General features: G+C 37.3%; 1 protein-coding gene across 11 annotated transcripts in view; it reads left to right on the top strand.

Moving 5' to 3' along the window:
* Nucleotides 1–13232, top strand: part of NCOA2 (nuclear receptor coactivator 2) — a 250798-nt gene that overhangs the window by 22304 nt on the left and 215262 nt on the right. Inside the window, exon 4 of one of the 11 annotated variants that reach the window (XM_039523668.1) lies at nt 7157–7360. The exons of the other annotated variants lie outside the window; for them this stretch is intronic. The gene's annotated coding sequence lies outside the window, so the exon portion shown is untranslated. The remainder of the gene's footprint in view (nt 1–7156; nt 7361–13232) is intronic. 11 annotated transcript variants of the gene reach the window in all.

The following is a 13232-nucleotide window of genomic DNA, read 5'->3' as shown; positions in this document are numbered from 1 at the left end:
TATACTAGCACCTTGCCAAAAAGAACAGGCTAAAATGCGGTTCTCTTCCTAATGGTATTTTGGTGCTTCAGTAGACGCACCTTAATTTTGAACCAGGAGGAATGATGATCCAATGGCTAAAGCATTGGGCTTCGATTTAGAAGATCTGGGTTCAGTTCCTTGATCTACCACAGGTTTTCTGTGTGACCTGGGCAAATCATTTAATCTCTCACCCTTAAAAGGGGAATGACTCCCTTTCTCACATCTTTCTTTATCTGTTGAAATGGTAAGTTCTGTGGGGCAGGGACCGTATTAGGGAAGTGCCTGGAAAAAACTCTGTAGTTAGGTTGCATTCAAAATGGGCTTGAAATGCATAAATACCTGTTTTTTCTCTAGAAGAAAGTGGCCAATGGGTGTGAAATTTCACACAGGGTTAATTATATATAATTATATAATATATATTTTATTTGGTTCCTCTTCATAAAGATTTTTAATGGGAAGTCTTTGAATTTAGGCTCTAGATGAATTTTTTTCAGTCTTATTTTTCATTGTTGATTAGTATCACTTAAAACATAAGACTAGCCAATAGTCCATCAGACCAATGGTCCATCTAGCCCAGTATCCTGTGTCTGACAGTGGTTGGTAACATGTTTCAAAGGGAATGAACAGAACAGGGCAATTATTGAGTGATCCATCCCTTGTTTAATCCCAGCATATGGCAGTCAGAGATTTAGGGATACCCAGAGCATGGGGTTGTGCCCTTGACTGTCTTGGTTAATGGCCATTGATGGACTTAAGTTCATGGAGGCTATCTAATTCTTTTTTGAACCCAATTACACTTTTGGCCTTCACAACAACCCCTAAAAATGAGTTCAACAAGTTGACTGTGCGTTGTGTGAAGAAGTATTTCCTTATGTTTTGTTTTAAACCTCTTGTGTGTTTAATTTCATTGGAGGACCCCTGGTTCTTGTGTTATATTAAGGAGTAAATAACAATTCCCAATTCACTTTCTCCAAACCATTCATGATTTTATTGACCTCCATCATATGCTGTCCTTCTCCCTCCTTCCCCCCCCCCCCGGTTGTCTGTTTTCTAGGATAAACAGTCCAAGTCTTCTTTTTAATTTCTCCTCATACGGAAGCTGTTCCATACCCCCCTAATAATATTTGTTGCCCTTCTCTTTACTTTTCCCAATTCTAATATATCTTTTCTGAGATGGGGCAATCAGAACTGCCTTCAGTATTCAAGATGTGGGGGTACCATGGATTTATAGTGGCATTATGACATTTACTGTCTTATCTATCTTCTTCCTAATGGTTCTAACATTCTGTCATTCTGTTAGCTTTTCTGACTGCTGCTGCACATTGAGCAGATGTTTTCAGAGAACTAGCCACAATGACTACAAGATCTTTTTTGAGTGGTAACAGCTAATTTAGACCTTTATCATTTTGTACATATAGCTGAGACTGTTTTCCAGTGTGCATTATTTTGCATTTATCAACATCAGTTTTCATCTGCCATTTTGTAGTCCCATCACCCAGTTTTATGAAATCCCTGTGCAACTCTTTGCAGTCAACTTTGGACTTAATGATCTTGAGTAATTCAGTATCATCTGCAAACTTTGCTACTTCACTGTTTACACCTCTACACATATCATTTATGAATATGTTGAACAGTCCCAGTACAGATCCTAGAGGGACCCTTCTATTTACCTCTCTCCACTGTGAAAATTGACCATTTATTCTTACCTTTTGTTTCCTGTCTTTTTAATCAGTTACTGATCTATGTGAGGACCTTCCCTCTTATCCCATGACTGCTTACTTTGCTTAAGAGCCTTTATTGAGGGACCTTCCCAGTGGATAACCCTTGTCCACATGTTTTTTGACCCCTTCAAAGAATTCTAATAGATTGGTGAAACGTGATTTCCCTTTACACAAAAGCAGTGTTGCCTCTTCCCAGAAAATTGGGTTCATCTACGTGTCTGATAATTTTGTTCTTTACTATTGTTTCAACCAATTTGCCTGATACTGAAATTCGGTTTACAGGTCTATAATTCCCAAGATTGCCTCTGGAGCCCGTTTTAAAAAATTGGTGTTAAATTACCTATTCTCCAGTCATCTGGTACAGAGGCTGATTTAAGCGATAGGTCACGTACCACAATTAGTAGTTCTGTAATTTCATATTTGAGTTCTTTCAGAATTCTTGGGTGAATACAATCTGGTCCTGGTGATTTTATTACTCTAATCCATCAGTGCATTCCAAAACCACTTCTGACATTTTCCATCAGGGACAGTTTGTCAGATGGAATGCTTTAGGTTTAGGAGTGAAGATTGATGCAGAGAATTCATTTAGCTTCTCCACAGCAGCCTTGTCTTCCTTAAGTGCTCCTTTAGCATTTTGACCATCCAATAGCCACATTGATTGTTTGGCAGGCTTCCTGCTTTTGAGATACTAAAACCAAATTTTGCTATTTGGTTTTTGTGTCTTTTGCTAGTTGTTCTTCAGATTCTCTTTTGGCCTGCCTAATTACACTTCTACGCTCTGCTTGCCAGAATTTATGCTTTCTATTTTCCTCAGTAGGATTTGACTTCCGGTTTTTAAACGATACCTTTTTTTCCCTCTAACAGCCTCTTTTACTCTTGTTGTTCAGCTATGGTGGCATTTTTTGGTCCTCTTACTGGTGTGTTTTTTTGTTTTTTTTTAATTTGAGGTATACATTTAGTTTGAGCATATATTATGGTGTTTTTAAATAGTTTCCATGCAGGATGCAGGCATTTCACTCTTGCATTAAACTCTTTTAGTTTCTGCTTAACTAGCTTCCTCATTTTTGTGTAGTTCCCTTTTTTTTTTTTTTTAAGTTAAATATTACTGTAGTGGGTTTCTTTGGTATTTCCCCTCCTACAATGATGCTACATTTAATTACATTATGATTTGGTATTACTGAGCGATTCAGCTACATTCACCTCTTGGACCAGATCCTGTGCACTACTTAGGACTAAAGCAGGGGTAGGCAACCTATGGCACGTGTGCCCAAGGCGGCACACGAGCTGATTTTCAGTGGCACTCACACTGCCCGGGTCCTAGCCATCAGTCCGGGGAGGCTCTGCATTTTAATTTAATTTTAAATGAAGCTTTAAACATTTTAAAAACCTTATTTACTTAACATACAACAATATTTTAGTTGTATATTATAGACTTATAGAAAGAGATCTTCTAAAAATGTTAAAATGTATTACTGGCACATGAAACCTTAAATTAGAGTGAATAAATGAAGACTCGGCACACCACTTCTGAAAGGTTGCCGACCCCAGGACTAAAGCAAGAATTTCCTTTCCCCTTATAGGTTCCAGGAGCTGCTCCAAGAAATAGTCATAAAATTTCTAGGTACCATTAATCTCTGCATCCCATCCTGTCATGTACCCAGTGAATATGGAGATAATAATAATGGGGGATTTTAACTGAGTTTTCTATTTTTGTAGCCTTTCTAATCTATCTGAGCATTTCACAGTCTCTGTCACCATCCTGGTCAGGTGGTCAGTAGTATATTCCTGCAGCTATACTCTAACTGTTCAAGCATGGAATTTGTATCCATATCAGTGGCAGTTTGATTAATCAGAGTTTTACTATATTTGACTCTACTGTTTCTTTCACATATAATGCCACTCCCTCACAGCATGACACACTCTTTTGTTCCTGTATATTGTGTATTCTGGTATTACTGTGTCCCATTGATTATCATCATTCTACCAAATTTCTGTGACAAAATATGTATCTACACAAAAATTAGTAGGAAGGTGGTCGGTGGGTCTGAGCAGATTTCTCCATGGCTGTGAACTCTTCATATCAGCCACTTAAATTGTCCATAACTGGTAATAGAAATTGAATATATTTGACTACAAGGGTTTTAATATAAAAGAGTTTCCCATTGCTATTAATGCATTGTGGGTATTTTTACCTAGTGGCTTCTCCATTCAACACTCTTCGATCAAGTCAATGTAAACAGTGATTGATCTTACTTACACAATTCTTTTAGGTCTTCAAGATGTTTGAATCAGAGTATCATGTAGTTGGATGTGTCACTAGCACAGAAAACCTGGGGAAAAGCAAAAATATGAGCTTTTGACTATGTGCATGACAAAGTGAGGAATACATAGTTACGCTTTTTTAAAAAAGCTAAAAAGTTTTTTAAATGTAATGAAAAATTAATTCACTTCTACTGATGTTGACAAGATCTTTAGACTACTCTTGCTTTTTTAATTTTGTGAAAAAATAGGTTTATAAATATAGTGATGATTTGGTCATATGAACCATATTATGTTCTGTTAAGCTTGTGCAAATACAGAATAATTCCACTAAAGTTATACTGCTGTAATTGAAAGAGGAACATCACCTACTCTTTCAGAGTTTGCTTAGGAAAAGGAAATTTCCCCCCCCCCACACACCTTTTTCCAAGATTGGATTTCAAAAGGAGAATAAGGGACCTCCAAAAAAAAAAAAAAAAAAAAAAGCAAGTGTAAACTTGCTATCAGCACTGTAGAAGAGATGTTCTGTAGCACTCCTAATTGAAAATACTCTCTCATTTGCATTAGTTGAATTTACAGAAGAGATTTCTGCTGTATTTTTATTGATTTTGCTTGTTGCTAACAAGGAAGCAGTTAATAAGGAATTGTTGTTTTTAGGGTTGTCAAGCGATTAAAAAAAAATTAATCGTGATTAATCACATTGCTAAACAATAATAGAATACCATTTATTTCAATATTTTTGGATGTTTTCTACATTTTAAAATATATTGACTTCAATTACAACACACAGTACAAAGTGTACAGTTCTCAGTTTATATTCATTTTTATTATAAATATTCGCACTCTAAAAAAAGTATTTTTCAGTTTTCCCCCATTGCAAATACTGTCATACAATCTCTTTATCATGAAAGTTGAAATTATAAATGTAGAATTATGTAAAAAAAACAATTTTTGCATTCAAAAACAAAACAATGTAAAACTTTAGAGCCTACAAGTCCACTCAGTCCTACTACTTGTTCAGCGAATCGCTCAGACAAACAAGTTTGTTTACATATGCAGGAGATAATGCTGCCTGCTTCTTGTTTACAATGTCACCTGAAAGTGAGAGTCACCTGTTGTAGCTGCTGTCGCGAGATATTTATGTGCCAGATGCGCTAAAGATTCATATGTCCCTTCACGCTTCAACCATCATTCCAGAGGACAGGTGTCCATGCTGATGACGGGTTCTGCTCGATAACAATCCAAAGCAGTGTGGACCACCACATGTTCATTTTCATCATCTGAGTCAGATGCCACCAGCAAAAGGTTGATATTTTTCTTCTTTGGTAGTTCGGGTTCTGTAGTTTCTGCATCAGAGTGTTGCTCTTTTGAGACTTCTGAAAGCATGCTCCACACTTCATCTCTCTCAGATTTTGGAAGGCACTTCAGATTCTTACATCTTGGTTCGAGTGCTGTAACTATCTTTAGAAATCTCACATTGGTACTTTCACTGCAGATTTGACAAAACGCAAAGAAAGTGTTCTTAAAATAAACACTGTGCCGAGTCATCATCCTCAACTGCTATAACATGAAATATATGGCAGAATGTGGGTAAAACAGAGCAGGAGACATACAATTCTCCCCCAAAAAGTTCAGTCCCAAATTTAATTAATGCATTTTTTTTTTTTTTAATGAGCATCATCAGCATGGAAGCATATCCTCTGGAATGGTGGCTGAAGCATGAAATGGTAAACAAATGTTTACCATATCTGGCACGTAAATATCTTGCAGTGCTGGCAACAAAAGTGTGAACGTCTGGTTCTCACTTTCAGGTGACATTGTAAATAATAAGCAGGCAGCATTATGTCTCATAAATGTAAACAAACTTGTTTCTCTTAGCGATTGGCTGAATAAGAAGTAGGACTGAGTGGACTTGTAGCCTCTAAAGTTTTACGTTGTTTTGTTTCTGAGTGCATTTATGTAACAACAACAAAAATCTACATTTGTAAATTGCACTTTCACGACAGAGATTGTACTATAGTACTTGTATGAGGTGAACTGAAAAATATTTTCTTTTGTTTATACTTTTTAGAGTTAAAATAATAAAGTGTTCAGTGCTCACTTTATATTGTATTCTGTGTTGTAATTGAAATCAATATATTTGAAAATGTAGAAAAACATCCAAAAACATTTAATACATTTCACTTATTCTATTGCTTAACAGTGTGATTAAAATTGCGATGAGTCGTGATAATTTTTTGGAGTTAATTATCTGAGTTAACTGTGATTAATCAATAGCCCTAGTTGTTTAGTTATAGTGACAATATCTCGAGGGGAAGGAGAAGTTGAGTGAAATAGCGCAACATAGGGTTTTGTGTGAGTATAGGCATGTACATAGGGTCAGTTAAGAATCTTTTTTGCATTTTTATAATTGAAAATTTCTGTTTAAAAAACAAACAAAATGAAACAACCTATAATTTTTCCACAAAGCTAAGTTTTGTATAACTGAGAGGAGCTGACATACATAGGCAGTTGCATATTTTGTCATGTTGCTTCATTCCTGGTATCTGCTAATTTTGTATCTTATATGTAACACCTAGTGGTGGGCTCCAGTGGCTCGTTACTGATGCCACAAGCGCAAGCTACTCCTGTGCTGAATACTCGATTGCCAGGTGAGCACCTTTTCGCAGGCTTGTTGGTAGCCAACTATGAAAATTTGTTCTATAGGCCTTTTGAGTATCTAGGAGTGCACCGTCATCAACAAACAATTCTGGTAAGGTGGCAGCCAATGATATAGGGAAATAGTTAAGAATTTGAGGGTTTAACTCTCAAATGACAGTTGAATTTGTGGTAGAAATCACATTTAATCCCTAAAATTGTCCTATATGTATAATTATATCCAATGGAAGGGATGTAGCCCTAGGGAGAAAGGATGGCCTTGTGCTTTAGGCACTGGCAAGGGAGTCAAGAGATCAGTTATCAGCTCGCAGTTTTGCCATAGACTCCCTGTGTGACCATCTATGCCTCAGTTGTCCGTCTATAAAATGAGACTCATATTTTTCACAGGGGTGGGTGTAAGGATACTTTCATCACTGTTTGTGAATTGCTCAGATTTTATGGTGATTGGGTTTATATAGGTGCACAGAACAATTACTCATTTTTGCTTTCCATTTCAGGAAACACTTGTCAAATAAGAGGCCATATTTTCAGTTAGCTGTGCAGGACATGAAACAGTGGAATTTTGAAAAGTCTTGGAGGGAGTTTACCAGCTAAACCTGTGATCAATGGGCTCCTGTCATATTAAATGAGAATCAGTCTAAATTGTTTTGCGTCAACTGTAATTTTGCTTGCTTACATTGTTCGATTAAAACATCAAGTAGGTAGATATAGCCTTTTAATTCCATCTCCTGTGAAATGTGAAATTATCTTTTTGGAAGTACTCTCTGAAATTCTACTTTAACACTTCAGTATTGGGTTAAACTTTCTCTGTATCCTCTGTAGAATTATTTTATTTGTTTTAGGGCCCAGTAGATCAGGAAACAAAATGCACTTGGAAGTTCTGGAGTGGGGGGGAAATATACAATGTGGTCTTCCTCAGCTCAAGGAAAATGGGATATCTGTAAATTACTATAGGTACTGTATATGTATAGGCATGGCAGAATTTGATTTTTTTTTTTTTTGGATAAAGGATGGATAATATTTATTTTAAACTTTTTTTCAATATTTATCAATTTAAATTTTCGGTTGTGCAAAATTATGGGTTAATTGTTTTTCAGTTTTTGTTGACTTAAATTCCCACAATTGTGGGAACTTGTGTGTGTGTGTCAGAAAATTATTTAATGACAGTAGACATTGACATTCAAAAAGTTAACCCTTTATAGCTGTCAATGTCAAAATATACCAAGTAAATATCTTTAAATCAAACTCTAAAAACTTCTCAAGTCGCATTTTTCTCGAGTAGCATTTGCTATATGTAAATTTCAGTTATCAATGGAAATATTTTTTCTTTGGTTGATGTCTGTATACTGATATTAGATTTTTATTGGTAAATCCTTCCGAGCCTACATATATAATCTCTTAGTAAAATCCCATGTAGGGAATGTTATTTTAAAATGAGATTGTTACTTGATTAGTGAGCAAGTATATTCATAAACGGGGCTTGTTTTTGAAGAGATACTTTCAGCTTAAAAAAACACACCGAGGGTTTTTATTTTTAATTTACTATTTGTTACAAGTAACACCTTAATTTTTAATTCTACTGATTTTGTTGTTTTTTGTTTACTTTGTATATTAGCCTTCACTTTGTGTATGGTCAATTTCACTACTTCCTTTGTATATGTATAGTAATCTAGCTTACTCCTGTTTGTGTGTATCCTTCAGGCTTCAACAAAGGAAACTTTTTTTGTTTAAAAGAAAATTACTATTAAACCACATAAATTGACTGGAGGACTCAGACAGGTGGTGTTGTACTTACTCATTTTTTTTAGAAAAATAGATTTCAAGTGAATGGTATACCTTAAACTCATAAATTATTGTATGATATTAAGATTATGAACACACAAGTTCTGCATTTGGACAATGTAAAGAAGGAAACCAAGCTTTCTGCATATTTATATAGATAATGTTTAACCTGCGTAAACATTTTAAAGTTAATCTGAAAATGTAAAAAATTAATGCTCAGTATCCCACATGAACAAAGTAAGAGGCATATTCAGCCATTAGTATCTTGAGCTTGCAACTTTAAACCTAACTTCCCCCCCAATGAACTCACTCTATCTTTTACTCTGTTTATGTTGGACATTCAGTGCATAATACTCAGTGGGTTGTGTTTTTGGTGGGAGGGGAGGGACGGTTCTGTTGCAGATCACCTTTAAAAGATCGTATGGTTTCTGATGTCATAAAGTATAAATTAATGCAATGAAAATTTTAATGGAATAAATAATTTTAATTGCACTTAGTGTCTCTTTAGGATTATTGAGTGGAGACAAGCTGTGTGCTGTGCATTGCAGATATTAAGAAATAGCAGCTTTTTTAAACATAAGTTTTGAAATGAGTTGTGGGCTGAGCTCTAGCACTGCTAGGAGCATAGCCAATCCTGCAGTAGTTCCATTATCATTTTATCACATATCAGATGCATGTATTTCAGTTAAGATTTCAGTTTTTAATTCATCATATAATTATTGTAACTTACTGCTGTTTCAAAAATAATTTACAAAAATAAGGCCCAAACAATTCAGTTTTTTAATTTAAATGTATATTTGATGGGTTGGGCTTGTTTTGTGTTTTGTAACTGGTGACAGCTGTGAAAGTTAGAGGCCTGACCTCAAAGGTTTTTTTTTTTTTGTTCTCTTTTGTTTTTTTGTGTAGGGGAAAGTAGGTGAAATAGACAATCACCTGGAGAGTTTAAAAAAATCTTACATTTCCATGCTTTCTAAGAGAGGGGGAAATCATTTTAATAACATTATTGAACAAAGATTTTTTAAAAACAAAAAATACAGCATTCTTTACAATATTCTCATCAAATGCTAATTTTAAAATTTATTTCAATTCATTCACAAGAAACCCCCTGTTTGCTCTGCGGAAAGGTGGATACTGAAGTAAGGTTAGTTGGTTGTAGCAGAAGTAAGCAGGCTTATGAGCTTGTATTTGAAGTATTTCTGGTGCTGAAGAATTGGGCTGCTTTTAACTTCAAACTAGATATCTTGCTATTGCTGGGACTACCATTCATTATTTACTGAAAATAATGGTGCCAGGGCAGGAATAGTGTAACAGCATTTAAATAAAAAGTAACATTCTGGCCAGTAAATACCACAGCAGTGTATACCCCATCCCGCTTTACATGCCTTCACCTCTCTGCAGAAGCCCCGCCAAATATATGCCCTGAAAGTGAAGAGATTAGAGCTATTTTGGATCAAGAGTAGAAACAAGTTCCAGAGATGAGAGGCCTTTATGGAGAATGCCTCACCTGCTGCCACCTTCTCTCTTAGAAGGGAAATTAAAGCTCAGGTACTGCCCTCAACTCTGGTAGTGTGGCATGGGGAGAGAGGTGATCTCTCAGGTAGTCAGGCTGTAGGCTTTTTAGATCCAAGCCAAAGCCCTGAATGCCACCTAAACCCTAACTATATAAGTAGCGCCCTACCAAATTCACGGTCCATTTTGGTCAATTTCATGGTCATAGGATTTTTTAAAATAGTAAAGTTCACAGTTTTCAGATATTTAAATCTGAAATTTTACGGTGTTGAAACCGTGGGGGGTACCAACCCTAAGGGGGATTGTTGGGGGTTGCAAGGCTATTGTAGGGGGGTTGTGGGATTGCCATCCTTACTTCTGTGCTGCTGCTGGCAGTGGTGCTGCCTTCAGAACTGGGCAGCAGGAGGGCGGTGGCTGCTGGCTGGGAACCCAGCTCTGAAGGCAGTGTGGCCACCACCAGCAGTACAGAAGTGAGGGGTGGCATGGTATGGAGGGTTGTCACTTTTGTGGGGAGGGAGGGCTGGCCTTTTGGGTGGGTGACTGTGCAGGGTGCTGTGGTCAGGGGGCGCTGTGGCCCCTTCCCCCCCTCAGCCAGTCCTTTAACCCTGGGTGCTGGGCCTTGAGCCGGGGAGGGGCAGGGCTGAGGGCACCCTAGCAAAAGGCTCCTACCATGCACTGGGCTCCATGCTCCCACCTCTGGGCACCTCCCCTGGATGCAGCAAGCTGGTGATGGCACAGAAGTAAGGCAATACAATATCATGCTACCCTCACTTCTGCGCCGCTGCTGGCAACGGCGGTGCCTTCAGTGCTGAGTTCCTGGCCAGCAGCTGCCACGCTGCTCTGAAGGCAGTGCTGGCGCCAGAAGCAGCACAGAAGTAAGTGTGGCAATCCTATGACCTCCTCCCCCTGTCTACAATAGCCAGATTTCACAAGGGAGACCAGATTTTACAATGTTAGGGGTTTTTTTGTTTTTTTGTTTTTTCCCCCCCCACAGACATGAATTTGGTAGGGCCCTCTATATAAGTACCTACTACACGGGGGTGTTATGAGGCTTACTTCATTACAATTGTAAAACATCTTGGAACTCCTCAAATCAAAGCTACCCCAGGAGTGTGAAGAAGAATGATTTAATTATTATTGGTAGATGAATTGTCTTGATAATTCATCTGTCCTTCATGCCAAAGTATCCATATCCCTGATGTGTCTCTTTTAGGTGAAAGGTGGGTCATTCTCAGTGTTGGCCAAGACCTGGAGCTGTTCTGAATAAAGACTTGATAGTTGTGCCAAATTACGTGATTATAAACCACCAGACTTTCTTTGTCTTGGCTCACTTCGAGGTTTCAAGTCAGAAAAAATGAGCACTTAAATACTCTAATCAACCCAGGCTGTTCACATACACACACATTGGTTTTGCTAGCTGCTGTTTCTAAAGCAGTAGTAACATAGTCAGTACTCTGGGTACAGTTTCTTGGCCTGAATTTATACAGACACATTTGAATGAATGAGTAGACAAATAGCTAACTTATAGAATATCAAGTTTCCTCTTCAGAAACAATTTAGCAATTTCAAGCTCTGATATAGTGTACATAGGAAAAATAAGGAATATACTTAAGTACAAATGGAAAGCTCTACAATACAGTTCAGTATGTTTTTTTTTTATAGGCAGTGGTTAGACGTAATGAGAGGAATGTCTCAGTCTAACACTGACCGGATAGTAGTGTGGACATGTAATAGAAGTTGCCTTATAGGTCTACCTCCTCCTCTTCGTGCTCTCATAATGTCCCTGTGCCAACTACAGCAACTGCTTACATGGGAAAATAGTAATAGGTAAGTGTTTTGATATATTTTTAATTTTCTTTTTGCAAACAAGGAGAGTCAGCATCATGTGACCAATAGCTTTCCCCAGAACACCAGCAGATGATCTATGGATCACAGTTTGGGGACCCTTAGATATAGTCATTTTTCCTGTCTTTTTTCCAGGATCTTACAGTTGTTAGTAGCCTGTAGAAACTGTCACCATTAGTTTGGCCTATGATTCCTCCAAAATATATATATTTTATTTGTTGGCATTTCTTGTGGTGCTTATCACCGAAGTACATGAATGTCTGACAAATATTAATTAACCTCACTACAACCCTATGAGGTAGGGAAATAGCCTTGCTTTTAAATGACTTGCCCAAGGTTACACAGGAAAGTCTGTGGCAGAGATGGGAACAGAACCTGGATTGTCTGACTTCTGGACCTGTCCTTTAACCAGAAGGTGATGGCTAGTGGCAAATGGAGTAGAGATAAACATCTTATATGTAATACATATACAAAAAAACATTTTATTTAATTTGAATCAGTTGAGCTTCATTTCTAGAGACATATTGTAATTTAAGGGTAGAATCTGGTTGCCAATTAATTGCTTCTGTAAGTGGTCTCAAATCTATTGAATTTACTTCTTTCAGTGCAGTTGTCTTTGTGCCAGGCAGGAATTTAGAAACATTACAAATGAACAGGACAGATTACTCTGTGGCAACAGCTAAAATAAATGCTTCATAAGGTATTCAAGAAAAATAGGCCTGGATTTTCTTCCACTGGCCAGCCTGCTTCCATGATCTTTGCTTTCTGGTCAGGTCCCACTAAAATAATCTAGTAAATGCCTAAGCTCTAGAAAGTAACGCTGTCACATTGATGTTTAACTGACTTTGAAACAGTGCAGCTGTAAAGGGGAAATGAATTCTGTTCTCTGTCAAAGCCTGTAAAAGAGTGCTTATTTTAGCAGCTACTGAAGATGGAAGTGTTTTATTCCATGACTACATTGGTTGTCAAAACTGGAAATATTTTCCTGTATTAATATTTGGAACTTTCCAAAAATCATCATTTTATGTTGATTTTTTTTTTCAAAGCAGTATTCAGTTTCTGATCTCTGATCCAATCTTCTGCTCTTTTGGGCTCTATAGAGATCTTGGAAATCCACTAACTAATTTTTTTCTATTAACGACGTGTATATAGCTAATGCCTGTCAAGCTATATCGTGGGGCTGGGGGTCAGCATTGCTAGCCTGCCAGGAGATGGAGGATTAAGCCTCACATGCAACCATCCTCCTCTTTAATGTGACTTTCATCAGACAAAGACTTCTGTACCCAACATGCAGTTCTCTACCTTGATGTAAAAAGACTGGCCAACCTGTGGACAATAACTCATGCTGACGTGTATTGTATTCTGTCTAATTAATTTTAATGGGCATTTATCACAGAACCATTATAAAAATGTAGCCTTTCAGCATGAGCGGTAGCT

Source organism: Mauremys reevesii, linkage group 2 (assembly GCF_016161935.1).
Source record: "Mauremys reevesii isolate NIE-2019 linkage group 2, ASM1616193v1, whole genome shotgun sequence".
Lineage (NCBI taxonomy): Eukaryota > Metazoa > Chordata > Testudines > Geoemydidae > Mauremys > Mauremys reevesii.
Note: the sequence above shows the minus strand (reverse complement) of the source record. Positions and strands in the feature narration are given on the sequence as shown.